At 36.3% G+C, this 12,738-nt stretch overlaps 1 pseudogene; it reads right to left on the reverse strand.

Annotated features, from left to right (window-relative positions):
- Positions 1 to 10,614: 10,614 nt before the first annotated feature.
- Positions 10,615 to 12,059, reverse strand: LOC132608061 (gallate 1-beta-glucosyltransferase 84A24-like; annotated as a pseudogene).
- Positions 12,060 to 12,738: the final 679 nt, after the last annotated feature.

Consider the following 12,738-nt stretch of genomic DNA (forward strand, 5'->3'; position numbering starts at 1 on the left):
GACAAAAGTTGATGACATGTCCCTTTCCGCACTGGCCTCCTTCAAATCTTGGCACCTCCGTGAGCAGGCAAAGGATTGTTGACCACATTGGGCTTAGCTTCAGCGAGCTGGATTACTCCTTCCTTAATCAGGTCTTCGATTTTGTTTTTAAGTCCATAGCAATATTCAGTGGCGTGCCCAACAACTCCAGAGTGGTATGCACAGCGTTTGGAACCATCAAACCATTTTGGGATAGGTTCGGGAATTTTCCCTTCAATCGGTTGTATTATGCCTGCTGCTTTCATTCTTTCGAATAGTTGAGCCAAGGGTTCAGCGATCTGAGTGTAATTATGGGTGTTTTTGGTGTCAGGGCTTGGACGGGCTCTAGGTATAGTATGTGGCCGATTTTGGTAAGCTGGAGCTTGGTTGGGTTTATACGGACGTGGGTTTTGATGTGGAGACGCTCGGGGTTGGTAGTAGTTTGCTTGGGCGTTGTAGACAGGGTAAGGGGATAGTGGAGCTTGGTAGGGTTCAGGGTAGTGGTAAGGGTAGAAAGGTTGTTGTGGGTGGTTAAAGTATGGAATGGCTTGGCTCGGCTTATGCCCTTGGACGTTCATGATTGCAGCGACATCTTCCTTCTTCTTTTTAACCCCGTTGATAGAACCAGATTGAATAGCTTTGTTTATTGCTTGTAAAGCAATAAGATCCTGAATTTTCCCCGATTTGATTCCTTCTTCTAAGGCTTCTCCCATTCGGACAACTTCTGTGAATTTTTGTCCCATCATACCTATCATTTTCTCGTAAAATATGCCAGTCTGGCATTCAATGAAGGTAGCAGTCATTTCTCTATCATTCATCGGAGGTTGAACCCTGGCTGCTTCTGATCTCCAACGTAACGCGTACTCGCGGAATGTCTCAGCTACTTTCTTAGTCAACTTAGTCATGTAGACTCTATCCGGCGTAATATCGGTATTGAAACTGAATCTGTCCATAAAGTCTTGCGCCATGTCACTCCAACCACGCCATTTACGGACGTCCTGTTGTGTATACCAAGTAAGTGCTTCGCCAGATAAGCTTCTTATGAAGAGCTTCATCCTTATGTTCTGGTCTCTGCCCACTCCAACTAATTTGTCACAATAAGCCCTTAAGTGTGTATGAGGGTCGCCTGTTCCATTGAATGTGTCAAATTTCGGCGGTTTGTAGCCTACGGGTAAATCGACGTCAGGTTGAACACAAAGATCTTCGTATTCCAAACTCTTAGTTCCCCTAGCAACTTGAAGGTTTCTCATTGCTTCTTTGAGACTGTGGATCTCTTTTAGCAATATGTTATCTGCCCCTGCCTTTGCATCCTTTTCCATTTCTTCGTATTGATCCACCTCGGGTTGGAACCTGACCGTTACTGGGTTGGTAAAGGCTTGTGTTTCTGTGGCATATACCGGAGGAACATATTGCGCATTTGGGGTGACAAAGTGTGCCCCGTGCATATGCTGGGTTGGATAAGTTTGGGCGATGGGGGTGTTTTGGACCGGAGGTGGTGTGTTATAAGTGGTGTTTGTAGGTGGTTGATTTGGTGGGTTTAGAGGAGTAGTTGTGGGTGGTGGATTAGTGTTGGTGGGCAAAGGAACATAGGGAGTGTGAACTAGCGATTGATTTGGTGGGTTGACGGGTGGTGGATTAGGAGTAGCATAAGTAGTGTAGGTGGGCGGTTGATTTTGTGGAGAAGTATGGTTAGTGTAGGTGGTTGGTTGACTTTGTGGGGGAGTATAGACGGATGTTGGATTTGGTGGATTTGCGGCGGTGATCGGAGGTAAGTTGTTGTTGGTAGGTGTATTGTTTTGGGGAGGGAAATGCTCAGGAACTGGGGATTCGAGTGATGGGAAACGAGGTGGTTCTGGTGCAGTATTTGTAGGTTCAGAGGGTGGACTTTGGAGTGTGATGGATAAATTTGTCAAGTCCCTAACCCGATTTAGTTCTCCACGTAGATTCTCAATTTCTTGAGTCAGGCGGGCGATATGTTCATCCCGTTGAATAGCAGTTCCATGTTCGAAGTCTCGGGCGGATCGCTAGAGATCACAATGTTTTCCACACCAGTTGAAATAGATGCGGTTGGATCAGACATGGTAATTTCATTTCCTTGAACAACCCAACTACGTTCAGGTAACGATGACGTCTTTGACCTTGTGATGTAAGGATGGTCGGCCATTGAGTGTCAACACAAATCAACTCTCTCTTTGGGAATAAGATAAAGAAACATAAAGTATAAATGATGTTAGTCTCGTGAACATATCTAGGTAAAGTCATTATCACGTAAAGTCAAGTAAGTCATGTAGCAAATAATTCATCAAGTAAAGTCAAACAAGTTGTCAAACAAGTATATCAAACAATAACGTGTCCTAACATGCATGTGACCTCTTTGTGCCAGAGGTAGGCCTAACGTTTGTTTGAAGGGTAAAGTGTGCTATAATATGTCATCCCGTTGCTTTGATTAATTAAACAGATTCTATTTCTCAAATAAAGTACAAGATAATGTAATATTTATTACATGTCAAATGAATACAACATAAGGTGTTTCCTAATCTAAATAAAGTAAATAAAATTTCTATGCCTAACTTCTAGTTCCATTTGTGATGCCCTTCGTCATTTGTTGTACTCCGACGCAAATGCATACCTGTCATAGAAACGTCAGTCATTCCCTCTTTCCTAAAGTTTAATTAATTAGAGCAAATAGTCAATATTTAGGCACAATTATCCTTCAAACATGCATATAAAGTATGATTGGTGTCATTCGGGGTCGTGAACCCGCTTGGACGTTTGGGTAAAGTCGTCTAATGGGTTTAATACACCAAGGGTATTAAACCTCCTAGGTCATAAAATGTATGCTCTTAATAAAGGGTGTTGGTTTAGCTCTATCCTAAGCTGACTAAGAGTTGGCTTCCTATGACACAAGGTTCCCCCAAGCGGACAACTTGGGAGTGGAAAGTCCGTGGCCGTCGACTGCACCGCCGATCGACTAAATCCACAAGATCGATCCAACTAAAAGGTAATTTAATAGTGAACGGGCGCGAACCGCGAAGCCGTTTTGAGTGTGTGAATATGTGTGAGTTTTCCAGGAGTGGAAGAAATATGAACGGAATGACAGTTTATCAAAGTAGTAACACATAAACAGTTTATATCAAACAAACAGTTTATATCAAATAAACAATTAATAACATGTAAAAAATAGTTAACAAATAAATAAAGCAATTTCAAATAAGCACACAAAGCCTATTTAAACTAAGTCCGTTATGGTTAGAACCTAAGTGAGTCCCCAGTGGAGTCGCCAAGCTGTCATACCCCATTTTTAACCGGGATTAGTTAAAGTAGAAGTACAACATATTGGAGATTCCTGTTTTTGTTTATGTTAAGGAGTCGCCACCTAATTATTTTATGGTGAATTAGGACACCTAAAGTTTATTAAAGTTATGTTTAAAGTTAACTCTGTTTAAGGTCTGCGAAACTTAAGATTCTAGGTAAGGGTTCAATTAGTCTAAAGGGAAGGTATTAGGCATCCTTTAAGACCCATTAACAATGGTTAACCGACCGGACTTATAATTAATTAGGCTAAGTGTAAATATAGTATTATAGAAAAAAGAAAGTAGCTTTGTAAGTATGCCTAAAGTTATAGATAGACATGTAAGAATGTTATTTAAAATAGAACTTGTAAAAAAAAAAAAAATTGTATAAAAGAGTAGTTTTAACGCTATTTTGAAATACGACTTATAAATACTGTTAAGGTTTTAAAATGAAAGTATAATGACGTGGTTTAAAATAATACTTGTAGAAAATAACAATTGCATAAAAGAGTTTAGTCAAAAATAGACTAAGAGAAAGCGGAACATGTAATGTTTATATGTGGAGGAAATGACTAAAATTTAAAAGAGTTATTTAATAAAAATTTAAAAGTTGTTCTAGATAAATATGTATTTCAATGTGTATTTCTAAGTGTTGAAAAAGAACTTAAAGCGAAAGGGTTGTTCGTTGAATTAGTTTACCTTTTTATTTCTTAAACGAGTTGGCATTAGTGTCAAATATGTAATGTTTTGAATTTCTAAAGTAGTAAGGGTGAATCTTGATTCCTTTAACTCAAATATATAGTCATGTTGTTTGAAATACATTGTCCTAAAAATAGAAAATGACAGTATAGATATTATAAGTAGTTAAACTTACGAATTTAATAGTTGATTTTCTTCAAATTAACTACTCATAACTTAAAACCAAACCCAACTAATTTGCTAAGGTTTACTTAATCTAAGCAAATAGACAAGTAAAGTGTTAGTCATGTAATACAATTGAATGCACAAAAATAGAATAAAAATAGAGGAGTAAAATGGTTCAAATGGGCTCAGCCCATTTCTGGATTGTTGTGACCCGGCTACTGTTGCTGTTCACATTGATTGGGCTTTGGCCCAATTTTTATTTCCTTGCTGCGGACAGAGAGACTGGAACAGAGGGAAAAGATTTTGTTGGGCTTTAGCCCAACGCCGAATGGGAGGTGACGAGTCCCTGCGGACTCGTATGCGATGTTCGTGCATAAAAGAAAGATAAAGAGAACGATTAGTATATGATCAATGAATAATAATAAATGCATAAAATATAAACTCAAGATATTTCAGTTGATAATGTACATATTGTGTATATTCAAATATATTTCACGCATACATTCATATACACGATTCTATTACAGCCAACTTGTAGTATATAAGCAAACAGCTCCTAAACATGACAGCAACAAACATTTGCAATGTTTTAAGATTCGATGTCCCTTTTAAAAAAAAAAAAAAAAAAAAAAAGCCAAATCCCTATACGTATTAACTAAGATGTGCTAAAAATATATGCCAATGTGTACAACTGAATCCAATATACTCGCTATGTACCAACACATACGAATTTAAACAAGCAAAAAAAAAAATCATCACAGCATTTGGCAGATCTGGATCCTTTATTTAACGTGAACGTGATTGTATACCCAAAGAATTTAAATCATTCCAGTGAAGCAATACTAAAATGCAAGGTCTGATCTTGACTAGTGGACCCTTGAAAATGAGCATCAATAGACATTAACAACAACTAGTTAAGATAAGCAGCTGATGAATATGGCATCCCATAAAATCAACAGAATTGATATTCGTTCATCCATGTAAAATCTTTTCCGGAATCCAGAATCTCAGAAACACAGAAACAATATGTTCAGCAAACCTTGTTTAGCAATAGTTTGCACCAGATAACAGGAAATTCAGAGTCTTAAATGATGCAATGGCTTTCCAAATTTCTACCAAGGGCACAACAATGTCAAAACATAACAGCAGCATCAAGCAAACAATATATAGCCAAATGGGAAATCAGTGAGTTATCAGATTACAACAACTCAAAGGCCAAATGCTACAGCAGTTAAGTATATTTTAATGCAACATGTTTATGGCAATAGTCATGTCTAATCATTTTCAACAAATAACAAAACAATAGTAGTTATTTCCTTACGTATAATATTACTATAATAATAAATAGTTAAGTATGTCACTATGGAAACAGGTACTGCTGAGAACAACAACTATGGACCATCACATGCCCATAATCATGCATTAATGAGCTCAGGCCACAACAATTTAGAACTAGAGTAACAGTTATCAATCCCCAACATGAAGATGCAAACATTCTCACAGAGAAGCATATAGAACTCACATGGGCTTGTTAAACTTTGTCTAGCTTAATAGTTCGGGTCGACAGAGAAGGAAGCATTAGCTCTATTTTACTCTAAGTGTTGTGGACCATTGAAAGCAATGAGCTAATCTTTTGAAATAGGACAAGGTTAAGTGCAGTCAAAGCAAGCATGGGATGTGAAACAAGAAATGAAAGCAATCAAAATCGCATAGTACCATATGCAGCAAAGGAGGGCTAATCACACCTAAACATGAACAAGTTACTGATCCTTGTGAATTTGGCATAGTTTGAGGCAGACCCACCCTAGTTCATGCACATAGTTCTGAAACTTAGTTCAATACATCCTTATAATATTGTAATCGGTTGAACCTTATCAGGCTAATGGCCATACCATAGGTATCTTATGGGATATTATATTGGTCTAATCTACTTTCATCTCATAACCTCTTTAAACCTATATGATCTTAACAGACATGCTTGTGTAGTAAATTGTGATCACTATGTTGACAGAACATTCACAATACCCATAGGAAATCAAATAGCAGTAAATGACAACAACTAAGTAGACATGGATGAACAAAATAATCACCAATTGTTCTAAGTATGAGTATGCATATCAGACCACACACATATTTTGAAACACACAGAATTAGGCCCACAGAGATCGCGGTACTTAGCCAAGCTATCGAAATTATACATTAGGAAAATGCAAGCAATGCCTCAAGGATACGCATCAATCTATATACTACTCATGATGTCAACATACAAAGTCATATGAGATACACGACTGAGATCAAATCCTACACCAAAGATTCAAGGCTGGTAGTACAACAACAGTAATTTAGACTCGATGAACACAATCTTCGATTACTATGAATCCGAACATCCAAATAAACATTGCTTAATCAATATAGCTGGCAAATAACTTAACAAACATCTTCGACTAAACAAAATTACCACTTAACCAATTACTCTGTTCGAACTAGGTAAAATCAACTTGATGAACATAATTAACTACATTGAGCTTAAATTGATACTACGCTATATTAACTAAGACTAAATTCGACTGAACTAAACGAACGCCAACATAGCTGTTAACTAACACATGAACATAAATTAAACTAAACAATCTAGAATACCAAAAATATAAAGAAAAGAAAAAGGGTTTACTGACCTCTTGTAGGTGCAGTGAAGTGGGTGTCGACGTCTCGAATCTACGCTCGAATTTTAAAGTAACAACAGAAGGAATAATCCACTTAATCCTTCAAAGAGTATTTCCAGGGATAGTAAAAATATGAGTATTTTAGAAAGGATTCAGGCGTCTGAAAATGATTCCGAAACAGAATGGAATTATAACATATCTCCAATTTAGAGTAGCAGTAGAGATACAGAAAGAATGTTGAATATAGCCAAGTCTTCCCCCTTAAACGATTCAACTCCCCTACTATTTATAGGGTTTCATTTGTATTTTAAAAAAAAAGGAGAGTATGAGAGAGGCGGGAGCGGGGGACAGGCGTGGTGGAAGTGCAGAGGGAGCACGTGAGGGAGACAAGGATAAGTGGAGCAGCGAGGGATGGCAGAGAAGAGGTGGGAAGAACGTGGGAGATGGAGGCGAGATGGAGACGAGGAGGAGAGAAGGAGGAAAGGGTGAGGGAGGCGGAAAATGAAGGAGAAGGGAATTAGGGTAAAGATAATGAGGGTTGGGCCGGGTAGGAGTTAATTGGGCTGGTCCGTTTTGGGCTGGCCTATTAATTTAAATATGGGCTGATATAAATGTGGATTGGATATTAAAAATGTGGGTTGCTTATTCGGGTAGGGAAATAATATTATATTTGTATTTTAAGTCATTAATTGGCTAAACATTGTTGACCATTTTTCCGCTATTTAATTATTTTGGGATTCTAATTTAATAACTGGTATAATATATATTATGTAGAGACGATAATTAACCTGTAGAGGAATAAAAATTTTGCAAAATATTGCCTTGTAATAAATTTAACGAGTCCGAACCCGAAAAAATGAAATGATGACGAATCATCTAAAATTTGTAGTAAAGTGATACTTGTAATGTTAAAAATAAAAGTAATGATATTTAGTAGTAATGGCAATGAAATAAAGTATTTAGCTCGTCAGTAAATTTAGAAAACCTGAGTAAATTAAAATAAAGGAGGGACAAAATTGGGTGTCAACAGACTTCACGTACGGTCAATAATTATCCACATGTTATATATAGACCAAGGACAATATTTGTCTAAAAATCCATAAATAAATAAAATAAAATAAATAAAAGGACATGACACTATTTAAACATTATAATAACACTTTAATACATTATATGAGAGTCCCCGTCCATTGAGCACATGATCAAAAGAGTTTTAAGACAAGTAATGATACTTAAAAGGCCAATATTTGTCTAAAAAAAGTCATAAATAAATAAATAAAATAAAAAAAGGATATTAAACATTATAAAAACACTTTAATACATCATAGGAGAGTCCCCATCCATTGAACACATGATCAAAATAGTTTTAGGACAAGTAATGGTACTTAAAAGGCCAATATTTATCTAAAAAGGAGTACTATTTAAACATTATAACAACACTTTAATATATCATATGAGAGTTTCCATCCATTAGAAACATGATCCAAAGAGTTTAAGCACAAGTAATGGTTATCCTTAGAATAAAGTTGTGCTTTGAGAACAGTAACTTGTTGTCAGACTAATTGGATAGTAGTGTTATGATTACCATTACTTGTCCTTAAATTCTTTTGATCATGTGTTCAATGGATTAAGACTTTCATATGATGTATTAAAGTGTTATTATAATATTTAAATAGCGGTATGTCCTCTTTTTATTTCATTTTATTAATTTATGGCTTTTTTAGACAAATATTGGTCTTTTAAGTATCATTACTTGTCCTAAAATTATTTATGTGTTCAATGAATGGGGATTATCATATGATGTATTAAAGTGTTATTATAATGTTTAAATAGTGACATGTCCTTTTATTTATTTTATTTTTATTTATTTATGACATTTTTAGATAAAAATTGGCCTTTTAAGTATCATTACTAGTCCTAAAAGTCTTTTGATCACTGTTCAATAGATGGGGACTCTCATATGATTTATTAAAGTGTTATTATAATATTTACATAGTGGTATGTCCTTTTTTATTTTATTTATGTATGGCTCTTTTTAGACAAATATTGGCCTTTTAAGTATCATTACTTGTCATAAAACTCTTTTGATCATGTGTTTAATGGATGAGGACTCCCATATGATGCGTTAAGTGTTATTATAATGTTTAAGTAGTGGTATGTCCTTTTTAAAAAAAATCATTTATGGCTATTTAGACAAATATTGGCCTTTTAAGTACCATTACTTGTCCTAAAACTCTTTTGATCATGTGTTTAATAGATCGGGACTCTCATATGATATATTAAAGTGCTATTATAATGTTTAAATAGTGGTATGTCTTTTTTTTTTTTTTTAAATTTATGTATGGCTATTTAGACAAATATTGGACTTTTAAGTACCATTACTTGTCCTAAAACTCTTTTGATCATGTGTTTAATGGATGGAGACTCTCATATGATGTATTAGAGTGTTATTATAATGTTTAAATAGTGGTATGCATTTTTTTAAAATAAATAAATTATTTATGGTTATTTAGACAAATATTGGCCTTTTAAGTACCATTATTTGTCCTAAAACTCTTTTGATCATGTGTTCAATGGATGAAGACTCTCATATGGTGTATGTGTTATTATAATATTTAAATAGTGACATGTACTTTTATTTATTTTATTTTATTTACTTATGGCTTTTTAGACAAATATTATCCTTGGTCTATACATAACATGTGACAAAATTATTGACCATGCGTGAAGTCGAGCCTAAATAATAACTGTTAGCTATTGACGATGATCGGTTTATGGTATACCTATCCACGATCCCTTAAATTTGTGCAATTTGGGGTTTGGGGTTTTATTTTTTAATTTTTTGTTCGTACACTCTTCGTCATCACTATCAGGATCATCCTGTCACCTTGCTCATAGAAATTCAATTCCAACATTTTGAGGTCTCCTCCCATTCACCCATGTAATCACCACCTATTATAATATATTCTGCAATCGACGCCATAATAAATCTATAATAGACTATGGCTATGGTTTATGACTGCAATTGACGCCATAATAAATCGATAATAGACTATGGCTATGGTCTATGACTGCAATCGACGCCATACTAAGTCGTTGGGGACTGATTTTCCTATGAAATGCCGGAACTTTCGCTGGAAACGGATCTCAAAAGTGGATAAATCGGGAGCTTTTGGAGGGAATGTTTTTTTTTTTTTTGGGGGGGGGGGGGGGGGTAATTAAAATGTTGGGGGTTGGGGCCAAAGTGTAGTTTTCAAAACTTTGGGGTTGAGATTTGACACAGCACATCTCTGATATGCTAACGTCATAAATGGTGGTCAAAGCACCAATTTTTGAAGACTTGTGACCTTTTGGTAAAATAACTTTTCAATATGGCCTTTTGGCCAACTCCCCCAAGAAACCTAACCAATTAATATTAATAAGCTCTGCCTCGACTCCAAATTAGTTGACATTTACTACTTGTATGTAAAAGTTGTGGCTCGATTCTGCCAGATTCAGTCCATGCAAGTCCAAACGAGTTCATACTAATTAATACTAGTTAAATTATGTTTACACTGAGTCACTGCCTATTAACGTATGCTTGTGACTATTAACATAAGGCTAACGTATTAAATTCGTATGCATTAATAATAGTTAAACTACGTTTGCCGATCAGAGTTTCTCATTCCAATTAAAAAAAGTATTGAGTTCAATTTGCATTACAAATTACTCATAACATTGGTGGTCGCTATTTCAATCTCAATAAGATCTATTGCAGACCAGTTTACAGTTAATTATTAGTACTTGAGCTTTTCAGCCGTACATGTCTCCATAATAGCATCGACGAATGCTTGCAAATTCCGCATGGAGGAGCCACCTTCTGCCACCGATTCCTCTGCCTTCTTCTTCCATTTCAATGCATTCTCTTTCATCTCCGCCACCTTCGAACTGCTAGTTGCCTCCAACAAGCACCTCTCCACTTCCTCCCTTGGAATAATCCTATTTTCATCCTCCCTCTACACAAAATAATCCCAACTTTGTAAACATCCACTAAATATTTAGCATCAATCACTTGGTCACCCCATTGAGGAAATGCAATTATTGCAGTCCCAATTGCTAGCGCTTCCATTGTTGAATTCCATCCACAGTGAGTCAAAAAACACATGACTGATGGGTGTGCCAAGACTTGCTCTTGTTGACACCACTTAACCACTTTGGCCCTATCTCCCGCTTTTTCCAAGACCTCAATTGGTAGTTCAATGGGTGCGTAATCAGTCCCTATGATAGGTAATTTCACGACCCAAAAGAAATTCAGCCCTGATTTTAACAACCCGTACGCTAATTCATCGACTTGTTCTTGTTTCAACATGACTATACTTCCAAACGAGATGTATACAACAGAGGATGGTGGTTTTGAATCGAGCCAATGCAAGGCAGAGTTTTCAGCTGTGAACAAATCCCCACGGAAATCTTCGGATAATTTTGGGTACTTGAAAAGAGGGCCTATAGTCTTGATGGGGCGAATCTTGGCAAGGTGATCAACTACCTCATGTTCAAGTTCTTGGAAAGTGTCCATCAGTATACAAATTGGCTTTGACATTTTCTTGAATTGGCCTAAAATAGCCCTCCTCAACATTGTATAACGAGAAGCAGGGTGCAAAAAGCTAGGGATTTCGTCATGTTTTAGCACTGGCATTGCTGGAAGATGAACATCAAGTTCGGGTTAAGATTCAGTTGGAAAAGAAGCTAATTGATGATGATAATGATAATAGCATGAAAAGCTAGCAGCATATTGCACCCAAAGCACGGCATTAGGGATGCCAAAACTCTCAGCAACATCAGAAACCCAAGGGATAAACGGATTGTTTATCAGACAAGAAACAGGGCGACCCTGTTTCTTGTTTTCCTCGAGCATTTTAGGAAGAACTTTTTTGCCCACCGACTTTAAATGTTGCAAGTACAAGTCAAGATCATTGGCCTCTGGCTTCGAAAAATCCCAGCCATCGTCGATAAATTGAAATCTTATCATGCCTAAACCGTAAGGTGTTGGATCATCGCTGATGTTTTTGTTGACCTTTTTCATTTGACCACCATGGCTTTCGGGTGTAGAGAAGGTGACAAGGAGACCTTTGGCAGCTAGGCATTTCGCCAATCGGAGAAGAGGATTGACATGTCCTTGGCCTGGAAATGAGACCATGAAGACATGAATTGGTGATACTACTGTTTGACCTTCAGTTGTCATTACTCTAATTTGGAAAGTGCTTGCTGGAAATCAAGATTCAAGACAAGAAAGTTGTGAGTTCTCAAAGAATTAAGGAAAATGGGCTGTTAAATTAAATAGCAATAGTGGTGCTGATTGCTCAAGTTAGTCCATTTTTTAGTTTAATACTAATAGTAACATAATGGCTAGAATATAACAGTACATGACACTTCACGTCTCCAAGTCAGCAAGCACAAGACAACTTCATCAAAGTCAACCAACTTACGAGATTTAAGAATCCAGTGTGCTCGCAATCATCGTGTAAGAAAAAAACACGAGGGACAATAATTGAGTGTCTCATACTCGTTGAAGGGCATGTGCTCGTTAGAACTAATGTTTGCGTGTTAGAGCAATATAAGGTTATAGCATAAGAAGGAAAACATGCAATGAAGTTACATTTATAAATGGATGGGTAGTATGTGAGTTCTACTGATTTTATTGTGTATCCACCCGAAACTGACCATGAAATAAGATTGTTTCTCACCTCCATGTACTATAGTCACCTTTTGCGAGTCTATATCAAGACATGTTGATCACATTAATAGAATATCGTTTAAACTTCATGTTGGAAATTTTACGGAAAATAGTTGATCACGAACACTTGTATGAAATTCTTAAACAATCTCATAGCTTGAGGCATGTCAATTAAGATACTGTCCTT

Source organism: Lycium barbarum, chromosome 8 (assembly GCF_019175385.1).
Source record: "Lycium barbarum isolate Lr01 chromosome 8, ASM1917538v2, whole genome shotgun sequence".
In the NCBI taxonomy this organism is placed as follows: domain Eukaryota; kingdom Viridiplantae; phylum Streptophyta; class Magnoliopsida; order Solanales; family Solanaceae; genus Lycium; species Lycium barbarum.